The sequence below is a fragment of the Gorilla gorilla genome, chromosome 3 (genome assembly GCF_029281585.2).
Source record: "Gorilla gorilla gorilla isolate KB3781 chromosome 3, NHGRI_mGorGor1-v2.1_pri, whole genome shotgun sequence".
NCBI classification, from domain to species: Eukaryota; Metazoa; Chordata; class Mammalia; order Primates; family Hominidae; genus Gorilla; species Gorilla gorilla.
This window is the reverse complement of record NC_073227.2, coordinates 35,736,645-35,759,146: the sequence shown is the minus strand read 5'-3', so window position 1 is coordinate 35,759,146 and position 22,502 is coordinate 35,736,645. Positions and strand designations below refer to the sequence as shown.

The 22,502-nt window shown below is 36.2% G+C and overlaps 1 pseudogene; it reads right to left on the bottom strand.

The window, feature by feature from the left end:
• Nucleotides 1-18,363: 18,363 nt before the first annotated feature.
• LOC101145778 (immunoglobulin-binding protein 1-like) lies at nucleotides 18,364-19,365 on the bottom strand (annotated as a pseudogene).
• Between the last annotated feature and the right edge of the window lie 3,137 nt (nucleotides 19,366-22,502).

Sequence of the window (22,502 nt, the reverse complement as noted above, 5' to 3'; positions counted from 1 at the left end):
CCCAATATCACTCAGGCAGGAAAACATACTCAACTTACAATAGAAGGAAGTATAATAAAGTCACATGAAAAATTCAATAGATGCATTTTTGATAATGATTTGAGGGAGGAGTAGTAAGCGATGATTTAGTTTAGATACTTGTTCACTCCAAATCTCATGTTGAAATGTGATCCCCAGTGTTGGAGGTGGGGCCTGGTAGGAGGTGTTTGGGTCATGGGGGCAGATCCCTCATGAATGGTTTGGTGCCTTCCCTGCAGTAATGAGTTAACATGAAATCTAGATGTTTAAAAGAGTCTGGGGCCTCCCCTTTTTCTCTTTTGCTCCTGTTCTCGCCGTGTAACACACTGGCTCCCTCATCTCTTCCACCATGACTGAATGCTTCCTGAGGCCTCACCAGAAGCCAAGCAGATGTTGGAGCCACGCTTGTACTTCCTGCAGAACCATGAGCCAAATAAATCTCTTTCCTTTATAAATTCCCTGGTCTCAGGTATTCCTTTATAGAAATGCAAAACAGACTAACATAATGATCCATTAAGTATTCCAGTGGAATCTCTAGAGCTAAAAGGTATAGATTTCCTTAGGGGTAAGGAAATCTTCAAAGAGTACCATGACTATGTGGCATTTGTAATAGACCTGATTCATGGCTTTTGTGAAAATTAAATGAGACGGTAATTGATAAATGTAACTTACCCTTTCCTATGTATTCTGAAGATCTTAAAACTATAAATTTATGTAAAATATCAAAGATTCTTGAGGAGATTTCTACACTTCTTTAGGTTTTTTGGAGCAAAGCATTGCTTAGAGAGCATACTCCCTTACTTTAGAGGTAACATTGTTCTATTTGCAAACATCTTTCTATTTTCAGGGGCATCTTTTCTGTAAAAGTGAACCCAGAATTTCCTTGCTAAATTTGGTGCAACTAGATAGTGGCATGGGACTCCAGATTCACTGTGACTATTCTGTCATTTTTTTTATCACCATACTTTATCCATCATGTGATGCTATTCTGATCATCATAGTTCAACTGAAACCCCGTGTTATGCCAAATACATACATTCTTATAGGAGGCAAGTATGTAAGAATGGGCGATTAGGTAATCATTGCTATCACTCATTGCTAGGCAGATTGAAGACATAGTCACATTTCAGGAAAAACAATGTCTTTAATAGTCTATTAAACGAAAGCAAAGGAAATAATTTATTAGCTGATATGGTAGAATAATCTCAAGTATATAACTGAAAGTCAAAAACAATGACTACTACTTGTAGTACCTGGGTTAATATTGTTGATATCTATGTCAATATGTAATGAAAAGTATGAAAGGAAGCTATCAAAATATTTTGGGGGATTAATTTAGGATTGTGAGGTTTTAGGTGACTTTTAAACAATCTTCCATGTATAAATATATTATCCACTTTTTAATGTAATGATCACAACTGTTAAACAATAGATATTTTATTGTTGGCAACACAGTGTATTCTTTAGAATGAATTATACATGGGTTCTATACTTACTCTGTGGACATAGCCAATCATAAAACCTCTCTCAGCCTGTGCTACCTGTGTGTAGAATGGATGTACTGGACTACAGAATTGGATCTCATAGGACTGTTATGTGTTTGGGCTAAAGAATGACTTAGCCCAGAATCTGGCATATGATGACCAACAATTAAAAATGTTCTGCCATCATCATCATCATCATCACCATCATCATCTTAATTAAATGACCAGAATTTAATTCTACCCCTAATGCCAGCATATCTCAGCAAGTGCAGTGTAGCAGAGCAGCCAGGATTTTTTGTTTGAATCTATTCACTTGAAGTTAAGCTTGATTTGGGACCCAGAACAGCAGAGCTATTTGTCTATCATGAACTAGCTTATGATCCTGGGCATGACATCAACTCTTTCGTTTTCCATCCCCATACACATAAAATTTAAGAATTAGAAAATATTAACCCTAAGAAATTATCAATTATGATGTCAATTTAAGTTATTCTATATGTGTTCTAGATGTGATCTATACATCTAGGTCAACACCATTTCTTTTTCACAGGAGCCTTCGGCCTGGTTTTCCTTCTTCCTCCTTGGCCCTTCAGTAACCCACATTCTGTACAGTAGCACAAATGACAATTTGAAAATAGAAATTTCATCTTGCTGTTCTATGGCTTATACCCATCCATGTAGTTGGAATAAAATCAAATGTCTTATTATGGCCTTCAATGTTCTATTCAACCTAACCCCAGACTCTCACTGCCGTCTTGACTAGAATCATTGCCGCTTGTTTCCATATTCCAATTACAGCAATATTCTCCCACTTACTCAAATAGTCCAGGTTCTTTTCCAACTCAAAGTCTTTGAATAACCAACTTTTTCCAAATAAAAACCTGTTTATCTGACCCATTGTTTAGCCAGCTCTTTTTGACTCCTCAGGTTGCATCTTAAATACTATCTATCTAAGGGGCATTCCCAGCCACCTATGTAAATAACTGGCCTCTGTTGCTACTGGCTGCCCCAATTTGTTTGATTTTCAGCCCCCTGTTAAAGTTCTACATAATGCTTTAACTGATTTTTAGTATTTTAAAGTTTCTTAAAATTTATTTTAATTTCTTCTCTTTTAGACTTTTTAGATCCAAGAACAGAAGATTTTTTTCTTTTTTTTTTTTTTTTTGAGACGGAGTCTGGCTCTGTCGCCCAGGCTGGAGTGCAGTGGCGCAATCTCAGCTCACTGCAAGCTCCGCCTCCCAGGTTCACGCCATTCTCCTAGAAGATTTGTTTTAATCCAGATATCTCTTTTGTCCCCCGGATCTAGGATGGTGACTGTTGACAAAAGATGTTGAATAAATATTTATTGTTGGATGAGTGCAAATAAAAGGATGAATGGATGAATAAAGGGGTTAAAAAGGGAATAATGAAGAATGAGAGCATGCATATGCATACGTTTGCAACCTGTCAATATCCAGCACTATCATTTCACTTGGTTCTGGCAGGCTTTTTCTTGCAACATAAGCAAGAATGTCTACTCTACAAGGGGACTGGGGGCCCAAAGGGAGCTACTAGTGCACTGCATTTTCTAGAGAGTGGATGTCAACAGTATCATAATTGTTTATTACATAAATGGGAATTTTCCAATAAATACATCATGGGATTAGAAGGGACTTGTGACCCTACCAGTGTTTTGGGGTTATTGAACATATTAAATGATTTCAAAATTTAGGGGCTTGATGTAACACTAAATGTATTTTACCAGCTATTGTCAAATTTCATTTAAAAATACATTTTAGGTCAGAGACTTTATTGTATTCTTTCCTCTTGGGTCAACTAGACACACAGGTCAGACTTCACATAATTGCAGCTGGCCTTCCCTGACCACCCTGTTGGCCCATTGCTTCCCTCTGTTGTTCACAATTTTACTGGTAGAGTTAAACATTTACCTGTTTTTGTCCATAAGGGACAAGCTCCAAAATATGATTGACCTTATGTGACTTTTGCTCCTGTAGAGAACATTATTTGTGTCTTTCAAACAAATGTCAGATGGCAAGAACCATTGGCTATATTGAGACTTTGTAATGTCCTATTTTCTAACAATGTCCTCCATGTACCTAGAATAGTGAAATAGGTACTTATTTGATCCTCTTAAATTTTAATTCGAAGCACTGTAACATGTGAGGCCCCTTATATATTGGCAACATGAGTAATGTAAAGTTTAATTGTATAGAAGTCTTAGAAAAAAAACAAGCGTACCTCCAGTCATGGCTCATGTGGCAGTAACAGGAGAATTGTGAAGTTCTGAACTTCTACTGCATGCAAGGTAGTTTGCTGAATTCTTTACCTAGTTTATAACATTAAGTCTTATTAGAATTTAAGTTCCATATGGATAAGATGTTTTTCTAGGACCCAGTAAGATGTCTGGTACAGTTAATGGGTGTAGGTTTGTTAATCTCACTTACAGATGGGAAATCTGAGGTTCACAAGTTTAGTAATGTGCTCAAGGTCAAGATCCTGAAAGGTGTGAAGCTCCACCGTGGGTCCAGCTGAATCAGAAACTCAGTCTCTTTTCATTGTGTCACCTAATGACAAGACCTTGGTATCTGAAAATGTTGGTAGAATGTGCAGTTAGAAATCACCCCAACTAGGCATTTAATAGCCAGCAAACCTATCTTAAGTAGCATCGTAGCTAACAATTTTATGCAACAATATCACAGTGCCTTTTTTATATGTCTAGAGTTATTTTACTAATTAGTTATTAGCCCCTGAGATGTGTCAGACATATGAGTCATTGCAAATACAGGGCTAAATAAAACCATGTTGTATTTATTTGGAGTTCCCAACTTTACTTTGCTAGTTCCCTTTTGTATGTCTAACATGTATATGGAGAATATTCTCATTATAATTAATCCACAAATTTAAATCATTTTCAGTTTTCACTATCTGTATAAATAATTTCACTTAAATTTACATAGTGACAAATTACCCAAAAGGTAAAAATGACTTGTGTAACATGGATCTAGCTGGGATTAAAAGCTCTGGCAAGGATAAATATATATGTAATGTTTTTAGGTAAATTGGATTAAGTCTACCTAGATGCACTATTAGTCATCACTTTCTCTAAATTCAGGTGAGCTCTCTTTCTTTTGATTAAAATTGATTCACAATTTTGTATTTAACAAATGACTCAGTAATTAATGCATGGTTTCATTTGCCTTTGACTGATATAATCATCAAAGCATAAGGGTAATGTGTACTAACTGTATAATTCTCATCATGGATATTATTACTTTTTAAGGATATATTTCATATGTTAACACCTTTCTCTTCTTCTGGCAGATCTGCTCTTGAAAATAGAAGCAATTGCTGCCCCCTCATTAATATTGAGTTAGAATACTAGAATATCATGACTTACATTTCATGATAGAAAAAAGAAAAAAGAAACTAATTTATTTCAAATTGCAGCAGATGTGATTGCCAAAGATCTTTCTGAGTAACATTTCTAAAATATCCAAGATCTGGCACATAGTAGATACATGGTCCATGTGCAACTTCTTACCCTTATCCTACCTCAAAGCAGGTAGGAGTTTTACTTATTTTACACCCCTGTTGCACCACTTACTAACTGTGTGATCTTGGCTAGTTCAGTCAGCCCCCTGAACATATATCTCTCATCTGTTTCTATGGATTACAGTTTGCCTTAGTGGTATCAGAGACTTGTTTTAATAATTGAAGGAAATTATACTTAAAAATTTTTTTTTAATTCTATCATCCCATATAACTAGATGCTATAATTATGCCTCTAACTCTGGGAAGAATATATGATGTAATATAAAGATCACAAGTTTAAGGAGGTGCCTTGTTAACTGTGAAAACTTCAGCGAGCTGTTAAGCTCCTTATCTTAAGTTTCTGTGCTCTGGACACTACCTGCCTCTCTAGCCCTATCCTAGTGCCACTCTTTCTACCCTACTGCATCTATTTCACTGAGCCACAGTTACTCTGGTCTTGGTTTAGTTCCTCTAAGACAGTAAGCTATTATCTGCCTCGGGACCTTTGCATGCATTTTTAATTGGCTGGAAGACTGGTTCCCTGCTATTACTATTCTTTGTATATTAACTTTCATGTCATTTCAACAGAGAGGTATTCACTCACCATTCAATCCAATGTACCTCCCCAGTACTATTTACTTTGTCTGCCTTGCGCCAGGGTTTATCATTCCAGTGTTTTTAGTTGAGAAATACCTCAATCTTTCAAACAATGGAGAAAAATGTTTGATATAAGCATGATAACAACTGCCTATTTTTAGTGATTATTATATGACTGGCACTAGGACAAGCTCTTCCAGGTAATATCTTGTCTAACCCTCCAGGCATTCAAAATAAGCAACAATGATTGTCTTCATTTCATAGTTGAACACCTAAGGCTTGGAGGTGATTGGTAACTGCCCAAGAACTTGCAGTTAAAACATGGGAGAGCCGTAAGTCAAACCCAAATTGTTTCATTCCCGCGGCAAAGATAATTAGTGCTCATGAAACAAACCAGACTTTTTCTATATTTCCCAATCTTCTTTAAAATTACAATTGATCGGCCGGGCGCGGTGGCTCACGCCTGTAATCCCAGCACTTTGGGAGGCCGAGGCGGGCGGATCACGAGGTCAGGAGATCGAGACCATCCTGGCTAACACGGTGAAACCCCGTCTCTACTAAAAATACAAAAAAAAATTAGCCGGGCGTGGTAGTGGGCGCCTGTAGTCCCAGCTACTCGGGAGGCTGAGGCAGGAGAATGGCGTGAACCCGGGAGGTGGAACTTGCAGTGAGCCGAGATCGCGCCACTGCACTCCAGCCTGGGCGACAAAGCAAGACTCCGTCTCAAAAAAAAAAAAAAAAATACAATTGATCATGAGACTAAGTTCTGGCAAATTAGAATATAAGAGAAAGTGAACATTCTCACTTTCAACCAGGCACATTCATAAATAGAGAAGCACTCCCACTGAACCGTGTGGGGTTTTCATGAGTGAGAAGTAAAATTTGATGTACCAATCCACTGAGAGCTCAGTGCCTGTCTCTTGTCCACCCTAAGTAGGACAACTACTGAAGTCATGCTTTTAACCATGTAGTCACCACACTGGAAGTAGCTTCTACCGTAGAAACATTTGTGATATCATCTTATTTCTGAAGATTTTACTGGAGCTTAGAAAATATTCACTTTTGTGAACAATCAAATTTTGTAAGGGTAAAATGATAAACTTTATTTAACTCCAGATTTTTCAACAGCTCTTAGAAGCCTTATAATCTTGTTTCTTTTTCAAAAATATTGAGGGGAAAACATCTGAATTACATCTTAATAACCTAGAAAAATGCAATGAAAGAAAGAAGGCATGTTTACATATTATATATTTTTCTTCTCCTCTTGCCTTAATCAATAGTAGGCAAGCTTTAGGGGGTCCATATTTTATTTTTATTCTCTGCTTTTTTTCAGCTGCCTAAAGATGGAGGAAGATTCTAGCTTACACATTCGCTATGTTTCACAGGACAGTTTTGTTCCTTAAGACGTTAAATCAAATTCTTTCTGGAAGTGTATGTATAGAGAGACAGGAAGATGGGAAATCCAAATTTATGTTTAGGTTTTGGTTATCAGAGAAGCAAAATCAGAAGGAGATCTGACTTATTAAAAATTAACTCTGCGCTGCATACAAGTATATACTACTCGAAAAAAATTCTTCAATTCTTGTTGTAGAATATTGCAGTAAATATCATTTTTCTTATTTTTACCCAAAAGAAAGCCCAGAGTGGTTGACTCAACTTCCAAGGAGAGGAGAGCTAATTAGTGACATAAGTGTGATTCAAGCTCCAGAAAATGAGAAATAATGCTGGAAAATTCTGAAATCTCTGCTATCCTACAGACAGGCTGCCAATCAAGCCATGTACCCATAAAGTAAAATTGGCCGTTCAGAATTTTGTGAGTGCTACACCTCAATAAATGTTCCTTTCCTTTTGTTTTTCCACCATGAAAAATGTGTGGATTAAATGAGATAACAAACACTGTCTAGTAGAGTGTCTTGCTCTTTTAAGATAGCTGATGTTCATCCTTCTTTCTCTCACTCTCTTTTTATTTATTTTTTTAAAAAAAGAACTGTAATTCTTTTCTATCTTGATTTTCTGGTAACCACAAGCCCAATTTCTTCTCTACTTCAGGTATTTAGGGTTATTCATTTCTTTATACACTGCAGTTAGGATGGAGTCTTTTCCTTCAACTTGTTTCCATCTACATTATTTTATTTTATTTCCACAACCACTTTAGGACTAAAAATTGACTAATTCCATTTTAGAGAGGAGGAGAAAAATCTAAAGTGGTAAAGTGACTTGCTATAGGTCATAAAACAAGTGACTAAGCTGGGAATAGAATCTGGATATTAAGATTTCAATTATTTTGAATTCAAATGAGGTAATTGTATTAAGAAGTTTATTTGTACATATCATCCACTGAAAACATACTGAGGTACCTTCTGCACTCAAATACACAAATACACCAGCAGGGTCTTGAAATGTGCTTATGGGATTACTGTTGCTCTTTTGTACCTCATCGTCACCTCAAGACTTTATCATGAGAAACTATTGTTTCTTTAGCCTGAGCTCTAAAGAGAGCATGCATGGAACAAACCTGAACCCAACTCTTAGCAAGAAACCAAGCCCTGGTTAAGTGCCCCTATCTTGAAGCAAATTTGCTTCCTGTGCACAGCCAAGAAGCATCTATGAGTTAACAGGAATAGATGGCTGCTGCTTTAAACCACTGTGTTTTTAGTGATTTATAACCCGACATTAGCTGACCTTCGAACACGAACACACACATGCGTGCGCGCGCGCGCGCGCACACACACACACACACACACACACACACACTCACCAGGCACTGTCCTGGCAAGTCTTAACAGTATATAAGCTTTGAATAATCAGGGAGAAAAGCTGCAAGGAATTGCAGCCAGGAATTCGTATTGGGCCACGAATGCTGGATTCAGGACCTTCAATATGATCTAAAATACAATAGATTTAGGAGACTCTATATCTCAGGATTATTTCAATTTTAAGCTACAGAAAGCCTAAAACAATCTGGTTTAGCAAATAATGGTGCACAAGACATAACAGCTCAGAGGCACTTCTAGTTCCCAAGAGAACTTAATCAATGGCTCAAAGATGCCAATCAAATTCATCTTACAGCTCTGTTTCCTCTGATTACACCTAATCCTCAGATCTAATAATAATCCCTTGGAGTTTTCAAGCTCTTGCTCATAGAATGCAGCAGTTTTAAGTCTCACAAACTTGAATCACTAATTCCAGTGGAGAAGTGAGACTTATCCCAGCATTTCCAGCAAAATATCCTAAGAGTCAATCTGATTAGATAAACCTGAGTCACATGCCCAGGACTCTGTACCTCAAACTGTGGCCAAGGAGTAATATTGCTAACTGAGTCAATCCTGAAGCTAGATCCTGAAGCCTCACATGTAATTAATGGTATTCAAATCACTTGGGCAGAAAACAGGAGGCATCTATTACAATGTACCTATCACTTAAACTCTCCATAATACGAAGAGAAAAATAGTCCATCAAAATTTATGACAGCCTTCTGCCAAGTAGAGGCTGTAAGAGGAAAAAGGAATTGACTAAGATCACTACTGGTTTGCATAGGGTTGAGCATTTTCTACTTTGAACAAGATTTACAGCAGTTTGCAAACATTTTTATGTAATTGAAGACCACTCGGTAGACTTTTCCGGGAGTCCAGACTGTTGCATTGAACATTATTCCCATTTCAAAAGATAAAATATCCATGCCACCCCAGAGACTGCCAAGCTAAAGCTGAATTGCTTTCTGGGGTGATTTACACATGGGTAGTAATCAGTCAGCTTAACAGCATGACACAGCTACTCATTGAAGCTGTGCCAAAAGCTGAGTGTGCTGTTTTTGTGGGTGCTGTTGGGGGTTACAGAAACACGAAAAGCAAAAACGTTAATGCATGTGCAGCTTAATACGTAAGTGATGGGTTGACAGGTTCAGCAAACAACCACGGCCCATGTTTACCTATGTAACAAACCTGCACGTTCCACACATGTATCCCAGAACTTAAAATTAAGTTAAATTAAAAAAAAAAAAAAGACCGAAGCACGTAAAATAAACTGGCTTGAAAATAATTATTTTTAAAAATAGAAAAACAAGATCAGATTTATTTGTTATAATTCTTTGTTACTCATCAAATACTATACACAGGAAAAATTTTTAAAAACCAATATCAATAATAAATCAATACTTACTGACCCACTATAATGTGCTATATTCAGTACCAAGTGCTCTACATCATGAAATACTCATAAAAATTGTATTTTTTTTTCATTTTCTGCAAGCAACTAGTCAAGCCATATGGCCAGTAAGTGGTAGAACCAAGATTGAACCCCTATTGTCTCACACCAATCTGAATGTCCCATGAGTTGTTATATCATCAGGGTAACACAGACTATTACCACAGAACAAAGTAGCAAACTATGTAGAGTGAATTTATTTCCAAAATCTTACAAATGATTCATTTTGATCTGAGTTATGGAAACAGAGATGGATATGGGTTTAGGTGGTGGGGAAAGGGGCTAACATAGACCATTTTAATTACCTGAAAGAGTAATTTCTCCAAATTCCATAATGTCTTCATTAAAAAATCATTCACTTGGATGTGTGTTTGACATGATGAAGGCTTGTGCATTAGCACCTGATATTTATTTGTTGAATAAAAGTAATATTCAAAATGGGCTACATCATTTACTAGAACCCCATTTTTTTATTGTAGTCCACCTGGTATGGGAAGGAACAGCTAGATTCTTAGAATTGATTTAAAGGAATTCTAAATTCTTTTAAATTTAAATTTAGATGAGTTTATTAGCTTCTTGAAATAATAAGAAACTAAAAAGTACTTCACAAACTTTTGTTAAACATAGCTATTTTGTTCAAATCCAAAAATTATATACTTATTTACATTTTCTAGTACAAAAAGGATTTTTATTCACTATAGGATTACAATATAAATAATTTTAGTGGGAAAATGTTTTCAAAATAATCATTTTGTATACTTGTACATTTCAACCAGATAAATTCAATATTGGATTGCAATGTATTTATTTATCTTTCTACTGACCAAAATGTCCAAAATGCATTGACACAACTCTTTGGGAATCTATGAGTATGTATAGTGTTATTGATCATTTTGTCACTAGAGATTTTTGGTTAGTTTGTATTTTATACAATACTGCTTAGCAGTCATATCTCTTGTGTGTTTGCAGCACCCAATTTTACAGTGAAAGTAATTTCTTAATATCTTGCCACCTCTTATTTCTCTTACTGCTATGAGAATAATTTGTGGTTCTGACTTTTCTCCTGGCTTCAAGTTCAATCATTTTGTTGTTGATAATCCCAGCCCTTCATACATTGCTTCCAGAGGAAGATCTTTGATACCAATGCACAACAGGCTTCTTAAAGTAATTCTGATGGACAGACTTTGTGCTTTCGTTTTCCCCACAAGCCCAGTTCTTGTCTTACCCATGAAATTGCTATGCTATGCATTTTATCAGGCTCGAAGTCTTAATACTCTTTTTCCTGCTGAGAAATGAAGAGGATATAGGTCCCTGGATAAACTTATCTGCTGTGAAGGGAACATAGAAATGTAATCTTCTAACTGGCCTCATATCGTTTGGCTGTACTCGGCACAAATGCATCTGAAGACATTTATCTGACTCTAAAGCTGAGATCTTCACGAAAGCAGGTTAGCTCTCCTAGATTCAAATAACTGGGTTTATATCCTCTAACCTAAGGGTGACTTTTGAGTATTAAACCAGACCTGTGGGTTCAAAGAGAAGTGGCCTTAGAATAGTTTAGATTTACTGTGAATGGCAAAAGGTTGAGCAGTACGGAGAGAGAAATGACTAGACAACACTTCCTGCTGTAAAAAAGCCTACCTTAAACTTGCTGATTGAGAAGAAATAATACAGTACCGTGCAAATAAACCATGTTGATGGATGCCTTCTGCTAGAATGGAGCTCACTGTATTTACTCTCTTTCTGTTTGATGTCAGCATCTTAGCACTCAGCATGAACTCTACTACAGCTAACTGTCGAAATAAGTTATTTCTAGTCGATAATGAATGCTTCTCTAACATGTTATTATTGAAAATAACAGGTTCCAAATGTGTGACCGAACGGCATACAATTCATTTTCTTTCTCTGTAAGAATTGGATTTTCTTGTCATTAGAGCTGAACGGTGTGTTGACACTATGCTAAGTTAGAACATCCAGAATCCCGACCAGAGGCAAGAAGTTGTGTTGAAAGATTAGAATAACGAGTGCAATTGAACAGTGGTTTATAATCTGCGAACAGCTTTCAGAGTACTCTCTTCGGAATGTCTCCTCACTTTCTAAGGAATATAACAAATGTATTTTTATTCCCATTTTAGCAAAGAGTGGATTTAGGTGTGGGGCATTTAAGAGACTTGCCCAAATCTCAAAACCAGTAATTGAGAGCACTAAGGCTCGAACCCTTAACATCTGCTTCCAAATTTAATTTTTCCACCTTCTAAAAGTTTTTTTTTTTTTTTTTTTTGAGACAGAGTCTCACTCTGTCACCCAGGCTGGAGTGCAGTGGCGCGATCTTGGCTTACTGCAACCTCTGCCTCCTGGGTTCAAGTGATTCTTCCGCCTCAGCCTCCAGAGTAGCTGGGATCACAGGCATGTGCCACCATGCACAGCTACTTTTGTATTTTTTTGTAAAGACAGAGTTTCACCATGTTGGCCAGGCTGGTCTCAAACTGCTGACCTCATGATCTGCCCACCTCGGCCTCCCACAGTGCTGGGATTACAGGCATGAGCCACGGCGCCCAGCCAAAGTAAAATATTATTATTCAGATATTACTTTTCTACTTTGAACAATAGAAAAGGCAAAGCACAAAGGCCCATGAGACAATATCAGTAACCAAAAGCAGCACAGGGAATATTAGCAGCTGTACTTTCGCTGTTGCATTAAGTCACACAATAGATATAAAAGTGGCATAGACGGGATTTTAGAAATGTATGGCTTGTTCAAAATCACATTTCACGGCATACATTTAAGAAACTATTTTGAAAATCCTCTTTTTTATGTATTGCTATTTTATCCCTAAATATTATATTAAGTAATTATTAGAACTAAACACGTTTAGCAGATTCTCGTAGGTAAACACACAAGATTTATTGTTTTAGAAACGCAGATGCGTATAAAGAGGTGTATGATTTGTTTCCTCCTTTCCTTCATTCCTTCTTTCTATTTTCCTTTTTCTTTCCTTCCTTTCACAGTTATTTATTAGGGACCTAATAGTGTTAGGGTCAGTATAATTTGCATCCTTTACTCTTTATCCCTTTTCCAAATGTTTTTGCTGTGATTAGCAATCATATACTACGAAAGATTTAAAGTCTATTCGTAGTGCTAAGCTAAGCCAATGCTTAATGCTATTATCAGCACTGGTGTTAAAATAAACTTAGATTCATTTGTTTTAAATGACTGGTGGATCACTTAACTCAACTGTTGACAAACATAGTAGAGCTAACGTATATCTCCTGCAGCTTCTTCCTGCACAATTATCTAAGAGACCTTGATATCAATCTTCTCTATTGTGTTATTTGTCAAACAAAGAGTAGTTAAGGGATCTGAAAAATTCTAGTGCTCCCTACAAATAGCAAAACAGCTAAAAACTGTCTAAGGCTGCTATTCAGGTTTGGAGCACCTGTGTCCTCTCAAATCACAGAAAGAGTTCACCAAAAGGTAACAAATGATGGCAACGAAGAGTAATGGTGCCGGAAGAAACGGTGCAGAGCTCTGAGAAAAGCTCATTTGGCAGGAAGCTTTGTGTCTGTACATCGTGCACCCATTACAATAAAGCAATTTTGTCACCCTCTACCTTTTTCTCTCCGTTTTATTAAATATCAAAATAAGGCTGAAATATATCATGTGGAATTTTGTGAGAATCATACTACATTGCATCTAGGACAGCATTAACTGGAGAGGTTCATTAAAAGTACTAACATCACTTTAGGAGGCAGAGGCGGGCAGATCACCTGAGGTTCGGAGTTCGAGACCACCCTCGCCAATGTGGCGAAACCCTATCTCTACCAAAAACACAAAAATTAACCGGGCATGGTGGCTGGTGTCTGTAATCCCAGCTACTCGGGAGGCTGACAGGAGAATAGCTTGAACCCGGGAGGTTGCATTGAGCTGAGATCACGCCATTGCACTCTGGCCTGGGCAACAAGAGCAAAACTCTGTATCAGAAAAAATAAAAATAAAAATAAAATACTAATATCTAGAACCCACCTAATTATTTCTAGCCTGTCAATTTTGAGTGGAATTCAGGAATTTCTATCTTTAATAAATAAATCAGATGATTCTTACGCATCTGGCTTGAAGGCTGTCTTTTGAAAACCAGAGGACTAGATGACCCAACAAATAGCCCCCTGGAAAAGTAGAGACACACTGCTCCCACGGTTTGGCTTCATTGCCCATAGTAGGCATTCAATACTTTAAGTCTCTGAATTGGTAATTTGCTCAAACTGCTCAAATTGTAAAATATCTCTAAAATCTAGCATGTTTGAAAATTGTAGCGTCAACTGCAGTTTCCATATCTTTAACCCTTAAATCATTTTAAGCATTCACCCTCAAATAAATTCTGATCCAAGCTTCATTAGGATTTTTCTTTTATGCTGTGGCTGCTTTGATGAGCTTTATTTCAGCATGCCTGAATTAGTTTCTTAAGAGGTTAAATATAATTGTGAATTGAGAAAATATGAACCAAAGCAGAGACAAAATTATTCTCTTTTCCTTTCAATGTGCAGTAATGTGCTTTCGGCATGCATGAGAGCCTGATGAATAAATTAAAAGGCAATTTCCAAATTGTATATTGATTTTTGTACAACGTAAAAGGGGTGTACATATCTGATGGAAACTCTTATAAAGGGGCATAAATCTTAAATTAAAAAGTGGAAAAATAAAATTTGAAAACATAGCACCTAGTAGTAAAATATATTAGTGCCCATTTTCTTCTGATACATTAGAACATAAACTGTCCTGCGTTATTAAAGCTATTTTTCAATAATAATTAGGAGAGTAAGCACAAAGTCCTTAAAAACTTTAGTCATTTCTCTAGCTTTAGCCTGCCATCCAATCTATGAAATGACTATTCTGAGAGCATACAATTCATAATATACTATGTTCTATCAAAAACTCATTAAATTGCCATTGATGATGATCGCAAAGTTCATGGCAGGTTTTCTGTTTAGCATCTTGCCTCAAGCGAAGGCATCTACTTATTGGTGAAGTCATACTCACAACCAAAATGTTGCTATGTGAACTAATTAGGGCTCCATGTGAAGATAACTTGATTGCCATGGAGTTTCTGCTTAATATAAACAGAGCAAAAGATGTAATTGTTTAGCAATAAGTAAAAGCTACACTGTAAACATAATCATCCACATACTTGGCTTCTGTAAAAACATTAACATTCGATTTTTGAAATTAGAGCTGGCATTTAGTCATTAAGCACCCACAGAGTACTCTGGCCAGTGGGTTCTTGAATTGGTAGGTTTCTATCCTGATTGGGCAATGCCTTACCTTTCTGGTTCTTTAATGCTTTGAGTGTATCACTCTCATTTGTAGGCATCAATAGAGGAATGTGATTGTCCTTTTCTTGCTTTCCCAAACTTGTTGCTTATGATGACATCCAAGGATGAATTTTTTTTTTAAACTCATTAAACACACTCTCACTAAGACTAAAAATACTGTTGGACAGTAAAATGCAGGAGTTAATTTTTCAGTAAAAATTATAAGCTTATCTTTTTACAGGAAAATTAACCATATATAAGAGAAATAATAGGAAAATAAAGGAGGCTCTCAAAGTGCTGAAGCAGCTGATTGAGTTGCTTAGACAGTGAAGGCCCTTCTAGCCAGATAACTCTTATCATCTGAGTTAACTTTGTTATTACACAGAAGAATAAACAAGCACAGAGATTACAAGGTATTCAAGAATCTCACAATTAGTTTAATGCAGAATTTGGACTATAGTATAATCTATACAAATAATAAGCACTTCCAAAAATATGTGCGGTAGATAGATGGATGATTAAACAAGACCCTTGAGAGAAAGGACCATTACATGACACAAGCGTTTCTCAAACTTGCTTTCCCTCACTGTGACATACCTCAGAGAGAATATTGACCTGCATGACTTACATTCACTACTTTTCACTACAGAGTGAAGTGAATGTTTGTGGGTACACATACCGCATTTATCATAATGTGATTGTTATGCATTGCAAGGCTATCTTGCAAGCCTATTATTTATGGAACCCATAAATAACTCAATCATACATACTAAGATAAGCATCATGTTACAAAAAATTCCCTGGAGCCCAGCTGTAATTCCTCCTCATTTCTTCCTCAACCCACCATTGTGACTTAACATCATATTTGAAAGCTGTTATACTACTTAATGCTACCAAAATCATGAACTAGCTGGAAGTTAGGGGTCTCTGGAGTTGGCATTTAGGATATTGAAGTAATACATTATAATTAAAAAGTCTATTGCCCTTGGCTTGCTGATATGATTTTGAAACCTTAAATCCCCAGTCACCTACTTCTGGTGATTTCTATAAGAAATATGGGTCATTCAATAATAAAGAATGTATAAGTCCAGGATATTTTCTTAGTTCTACATTCATGGAACATGTATTTGTAAATCATATCTTTAGCCATAGCAAAAATTGAGTTATAAATTGAGTAGAGCTATGAATAATACCTTGCTTTATTCTCCAATGTTTGTAAACCTGAGATTTGAAATATAAGTTCCAATTAAGATAAAAGCAGAGTAATTTTTAAGTTTTGTATTTTGTGGGTACATAGTAGGTATATATATATATGTATGAGATACTTTGATACAGGCATGCAATGCATAATAATTACATCATGATAAATGGAATATCTTTCTCCTCAAGTGTTTATACTTTGTGTTACAAACAATCCAATTATACTCTTATAGTTATTTTAAAACATAAGATTAAATTATTATTTACTATAGTCATTCTGCTGTCCTAGCAAATATTAGATCTTATTCATTCTTTCTAACTATTTTACTAAACCCATTAACTGTCCCCACTTTCCCCCCACACTCCACTACCCTTTCCAGCCTCTGATATTCATCCTTCTACCCTCTATTTCCATGAGTTTAATTGTTTGATTTTTTAGCTCTCACAAATAAGTTTGAACATGCAAGTTTGTCTTTATGTGCCTGGCTTATCTGACTTAACACAATGACACCCAGTTCCATCCACATTGTCACAAATGACAGGATCTCATTCTTTTTTATGGCTGTATAGTACTTCATTGTGTATATGTACCACATTTTCTTTATCCATTTATCTATTGATGGACACTTAGATTGCTTCCAAATGGTGGCTATTCTAAAGAGTTCTGCAATAAACATAGAAATGCAGATATCTCTGGGATATTTTGATTTCCCTTCTTTTGGGTACATACCTAGCAGTGGGATTGATGGATCTTATAGTAGCTCTATTTTTAGATTTTTGAGGAAGCTCCAAACTGTTCTCAGTAGTGGTTGTACTAATTGACATTTTCACCAACAGTGTATGAGGGTTCCCTTTTCCTCATATCAACTCCAACATTTGCTATTATCTGTCTTTTGGATATAAGCCATTTTAACTGGGTGTGATAATATCTCATTGTAGTATCATTTCTCTCATGATTAATGATATTGAGCACCTTTTCATATACCTGTTTATCATTTGTATGTCTTCTTTTGAGAAATGTCTATTCATAACTTTTGTCTATTTTTTATTGGATTATTCGATTTTTCCTATAAAGTTGTTTGAGCTCCTTATATATTCTGGTTATTAGTCCCTTGTCAGATGGGTAGTTTGTAAATATTTTCTCCCATTCTATGGGTTGTCTCTTCACTTTGTTGATTGTTTTCTTTGCAATGCGGAAGCTTTTTAACTTGATGTGATTCCATTTGTCCATTTTTGCTTTGGTTGCCTGTGCTTATGGGGTACTATTCAGTAAATCTTTGCTCCAGACCAATGTCCTGGAGAATTTTCCCAGTGTTTTCTTGTAGTAGTTTCACTCTGAGGTCTTAGATTTAAGTCTTTAATTCATTTTCGTTTGATTTTTGTATATGGTGAGACATAGGGGTCTAGTTTCATTCTTCTGCTTATGGATGCACAGTTTTCATAAAACCATTTATTGAAGAAATTATCTTTTCCTCAATGTGTGTTTTTGGCACCTTTGTTTAAAATGAGTTCACTGCAGGTTTGTGGCTTCGTTTCTGGGTTCTCTATTCTGTTCCATTGGTCTATGTGTCTGTTTTTGTGCCAGTATCATGCTGTTTGGGTTAACATAGTTCTGTAGCATAATTTGAAGTTAGGTAATATGATTCCTCCAGTTTTATTCTTTGTCTCAGAATAGCTTTGCCTATTCTGAGTGGTTTGTGGTTTCATTTAAATTTTGGGTTTTTTTTCTATTTATGTGAAGAATATCATTTGTATTTTGATAAGGATTGCATTGATTCTTCCACTCCATTCACATGGAATATCTTTTCATTTTTTGTGTGTCTTCAATTTCTTTCATGAGTGTTTTATTATTTATTTATTATTATTTTTAAATCACTTGACACTTTATTGAATGCAAAGTAAGATTTGGCATCTTTGACTTCATTGTACACAGCTGAAGTGGGAGCCCAGGGAGGGGAAGACTGCATGGTTTTCCTTGGAGGGGGGAAGTGTGCACTTGCAGTCCTGTTACATTGTGGGAAGATCAGCCCATGTTCTGTCTGTTGCCATTGCCCCTAGGATGGATGTCCTGAAAGTCACCCCATTCCCAAGCTCTGTAGAGTGTTTGATTCATCATCCTCTTCCTCCTTTTCTTCTTGATCTTCCTGTTGCTGAGCTGCTTTTCTGAATTCCTCTGATGTTGCCTTGGATATTCCCTGATTTGGTAATTCTCCATTCCATATTTCCGATGTTGTTCATGACAGTCACTCACCATCATAGTTGCCAGACTTGGATAACCAGCTCCAAATACTTTGGCTTGGATATGTCCCTGGCGAGAATGAAGGGTATCACTGGAAGCCTTTCCTGGCGAGATGTGTTAGAAGTTGAGGGCTCTCTTGAAGACTCTCTTTCAGGATCTTTATTTCCTGGTCAATGCTCTCAATCTTTTCTAAGCTGATACCAAACCACCTCTGAAGGTGAAGAAGTTAATATTCACAAACACACTCATCATCTGATTGACCACTTTCCACAACAGATTACAATGCAGACAACCTATGCTCCAACTCCTTCTTCTGTTTGTATCTCTCTATTTTAGCCTGTCTTTGAGATGCCATAGAAATGAGGCTAGGATAGCAACGGAGGAATTAGCAGTGTGATTTTCAGCTGAGTTGTTCTCATTTTGGGGCAGCTCAAACTCTGCCACATGATAGTAACGGCACTGAGTTAAGTAGTTTATAAAGCATTTTGGAGCCCGCTGCAAATGATCTAGACGCTTGCTGGGGCTGACTTATTTCATGGTGAGGGCACCAACAGGCACTTCAGGTCGGTGGAAGCAATCTCTTACATATCTTCATTTCGGCTGAAGGAGTCAAGCTGTGATAACATTTTGGCAGCTTTCTCAAGGAGGTCCAGGCCCTTGAACACTTTCTCCTGGACTATCCAGGAACCAGCAGGTTCAGCAGCTACTTCTACTTCGTCCAGAAACTTTGCCAGTTTTGAACAGCTTGGGGAGCCGCGGCAGCAGTAGCTTGTCTTCAGCAGCCATCATGGGGAGGGAGCCATGAGTGTTTTATAGTTTTTATTATAGAGATCTTTCACTTCTTTGATTAAGTTAATTCCTAGGCATTTATTTGTGGTTATTGTAAATAAGATTACTTTTTTATTTCTTCTTCAGATTGTTCAATGTGGGGGTGTAGAAATGCTACTGATTTGTGTATGTTGATTTTGTATCCTGTAACTTTACTGAATTTGTTAATTAGTTCTAATAGCTTTTCAGTGGAGTCTTCAGTTTTTCCCAAATACAATATCATATCATCTGCAAACAAAGATAATTTGATTTCTCCCTTTCCAGTTTGGATGTCTTTTATTTATTTCTCTTATCTGATTGTTCTAGCTAGAACTTCCAATAATATGTTTAATACAGTAGTGACAGTGGGCATCCTTGTCATGTTCCAGATCTTAGAGGAAAGGCTTTCAGTTAGTCTGTTATATGTGGTTTTTATTGTGTTGAGATAGGTTCTTTCTATACCTTGTTTTTCTGAGGGTATTTTTTCTTTTTATCATGAAGGGATGTTGAATTTTATCAAATGTTTTATCTGCATCAATAGAAATGATCATTCTATTAATATAATGTACTACATTGATTGATTTGTGTATGTTGAACTGTTCTTGCATCTCAGGGATAAATCCCACTTGGTTATGATAAATGATCTTTTTAATGTACTGTTAAATTCACTCCTCCTCTATTTTTCAGAATAGTTTGAATAGGATTGATATTAGTTTTTCTTTAATTGGTTGGTAGAATTCAGCAATGAAGTCATTGGGTCCCAGGCTTTTCTTTACTGGGAGACTTTATTGTGGCTTTAATCTTATTACTTGTTATTGGTGTTTTCAGGTTCTGGATTTCTTCATGGATCAATCTTGGTAGGTTGTATATATCTAAGAATTTATTCATTTCCTCTAGATTTTCCAGTCTCTCAGCATCCAGTTGCTCATGGTAAAAAGCAGAGTAATTCCTAATCATCATATCAGCAATATTTTGAAAATAAATATTTAGAAATGTATTTCTGGAGAAGACAAGAAGATACTTGGAAATACCTTTAAATTAAAAGTTAATAATTGGTTTTCTATATAATTAAATTCACTGAACCTAACTGAAAATGTTTCTATTGGCTCATTGTGCTTTTAAGTTGCCTTAAGTTAACTTTCAAGATTAGTAACTAGTGAATTGTTCTAACACAATTAGCTTCACTTAACTACAATAAAGTTGATATAAAAATGTAAAAAGCCAGGAAAAACAAAGTGATTTCACTAAGGTGCAAAAAAATTGTGTGTATCGTGTATGTATGTATGTTTATATGTAATTGATATACACATTTTAATACATTCAATTAATACAGGATTCAAAACATATAAAGAGAAAAATACATAAAGTACAAGTCAATGCCCTGTTTTAATCCAATTTCACAGTGAACATTGCTCACTTGTATCTTTTGAGATTCAGGGAAAAGTTTCTCAACATACAGATTTACAGTAGAAATGATTCTGAAAAAATATTAATCCTAAAACAATAAGTCCACATTGCCAGTCATAAGTTTTTTTCTTCCACTCAAGATCCGTAGTAGAAAAGGAAAGCAGGCATAACTCCATTCATACTTTATTTAAGCACTTATCCATTGCTAATTCCCTTAGATTGAGCCTCAGAAAATCTGGAGGTAGGGTAACATTTGCATAAGTAAGATGATAATATTTGCTACTAAGGTACAATAATATTTCTTGGACTCCTTGAAATCAAGGTCAGTTGTAATTATTGCACTATTTCTACTATAAGGTTGTGTCTTCAGTGACATTAAAGGGTATATGAGTTCCTTACTGTAAGACTGCACAATGCAAAGATTATGTAAACAAATGTAAATCATCATGAAAATCTAGTTTATTCCACTTTTACCACACACCATTTTACAGTTCTAAATATCAATAATCTTCAAAATGTGGGACCCATGGCCTCATTAAGCATAAGAAACCTTGGCACTCTTATTTTCGGACTCAGAAATCAATGCTGCCCATACTCTTTCATGGCCCTTCTTACATGACTTTCTTCATCTGAATTTACACAAGAGTAAAGGGAGTTTTGCTCAAAACTCAGGCAAAGTAACTGAAAAACTTTCAAAGCAATTTCAGGATTTAATGTGCATTGAGAAAGTGTTTCTTTATAGAGACAAAAACTAAAAGAACACACCAGAATATGTATGATCGCCACATTCTCCGGTTCTATCTCACTGCCAAACAGCAGAATACATAGACGGAAATACAGACACTCTGCATAAACATTTTTAAATGCTTGCCAACAAATTTTTGTTTTCATTGTACAAATTTTTGTTTTTATTATACAAAGTTTTGTTTTTATTATACTTTAAGTTCTAGGGTACATATGCACAATGTGCAGGTTTGTTACATACGTATACATGTGCCATGTTAGTTTGCTGCACCCATTAACTCGTCATTTACATTAGGTATTTCTCCTAATGCTATCCCTCCTCCATCCCCTCACACCGTGACAGGCCCCAGTATGTGATGTTCCCTGCCCTGTGTCCAAGTGTTCTCATTGTTAAATTCCCTCCTATGAGTAAGAACATGCACTGTTTGGTTTTCTGTCCTTGCGATAGTTTGCTCAGAATGATGGTTTCCAGCTTCATCCATGTCCCTACAAAGGACATGAATTCATCCTTCTTTATGGCTGCATAGTATTCCATGGTGTATATGTGCCAAATTTTCTTAATCCAGTCTATCATTGATGGACATTTTGGTTGGTTCCAAGTCTTTGCTATTGTGAATAGTGGTGTAATAAACATACGTGTGCATTTGTCTTTATAGTAGCATGATTTATAATCCTTTGGGTATATACCAAGTAATGGGATGGCTGGGTCAAATGGTGTTTCTAGTTCTAGATCCCTGAGGAATCACCACACTGTCTTCCACAATGGTTGAACTAGTTTATACTACCACCAACAGTGTAAAATGTTCCTATTTCTCCACATCCTCTCCAGCACCTGTTGTTTCCTGACTTTTTAATGATTGCCATTCTAACTGGTGTGAGATGGTATCTCATTGTGGTTCTGATTTGCATTTCTCTGATAACCAGTGATGATGAGCATTTTTTCACATGTCTGTTGCTTGCCAATA